Source organism: Myotis brandtii, unplaced genomic scaffold, assembly GCF_000412655.1.
Source record: "Myotis brandtii unplaced genomic scaffold, ASM41265v1 scaffold120, whole genome shotgun sequence".
NCBI lineage: Eukaryota > Metazoa > Chordata > Mammalia > Chiroptera > Vespertilionidae > Myotis > Myotis brandtii.
In genome coordinates, this window is record NW_005354174.1 from 5396311 (window position 1) to 5397382 (window position 1072).

Genomic DNA, 1072 nt, shown 5'->3' on the forward strand with positions numbered 1-1072 from the left:
CCCCACACACCCCCACACACACACACACACCCCGGAATATGCAGCGGCTCCCGGCTCCCTCCGGGACTTTGGCCCGTAGGCCTCGCTCTGACTCTGCGAGTCGCGAACCGCAAAGGCTCCCGCTGAGGTTGTCCGGGCCCAAAGCCCGCGGACTCGCCTCGCACTAACAGCCTCCTCGTCAACGAACGACGCCCAGGAGGCCTGGTCATCGAAGGAGGCCGAAGCCAGGCCAGGCGTGTCCCTGGGGCCTCCCCTCCCGCCACCCGTCAGCAGAGCGCGGCCCGCGGTCCAGCCGGTACCGCTCCGGCGGGGATGGGGCCTGAGTTCTTACCCACAAGCCGCTCAGGCTTTCACAGGAGACCGTGAGCGGAGGACGGGCTGCGGTTCGGTTGCTCCGAGAACGTCTACGGCGGCTCAGCTCTCAGACCGTGTGGCTCGCGCAGCCGGCCGGCGCGATTTAAATTTCCCGGCGGCTCCGCATTCTGATTGGCTGGTTCGAGCCAATGATGAGCGTCTATTGGTGGATTTGAAAAACACGTTGGGGGCGGGGAGTTATCGGGCCTAGCCGCAGAGAGCACAGCATCGCGAGATGAGGGAGCGGACAGGCGATCCCAGAATACCTCGCAGCTCGGAGGGTAGAGACTCCAAAGCCGGGCAAGGAGCGCCGGAAGGGCAGGTTCTCAGCCCGGTCTCCGCCTGCGACCCCGGCCTTTGGCAAAGGAATTGGGGGTTCTTGTGAAGTCGATGGTCCTTTCCCCCCCAGGCTGCCTTAACCAAGTAATACAAATGATTCCCAAAAGTCATTCTCTTTAAACTTATTGATATAGAAATATATTGCTGCCCTAACCGGTTGGCTCAGCGGATAGAGCATTGGCCTGCGGACTGAAGGGTCCCTGGTTCGATTCCGGTCAAGGGTATGTACCTTGGCTTGTGGGCACGTCTCCGCGGGGTGTGCAGGAGGCAGCTGATTGATGTGATGTTTCTAGCTCATTGATGTTTCTGGCTCGCTATCCCTCTCCCTTCCTCTCTGTAAAAAATTAATAAAATATATTAAATATTTTTACATATATAT

The 1072-nt window shown here is 58.9% G+C and overlaps 1 protein-coding gene across 1 annotated transcript in view; it reads right to left on the reverse strand.

Annotated features, from left to right (window-relative positions):
* Window positions 1-441, reverse strand: part of KPNA2 (karyopherin alpha 2 (RAG cohort 1, importin alpha 1)) — a 7544-nt gene extending 7103 nt beyond the window's left edge. Inside the window, exon 1 of the mRNA XM_014532419.1 lies at window positions 332-441. The gene's annotated coding sequence lies outside the window, so the exon portion shown is untranslated. The remainder of the gene's footprint in view (window positions 1-331) is intronic.
* Window positions 442-1072: the final 631 nt, after the last annotated feature.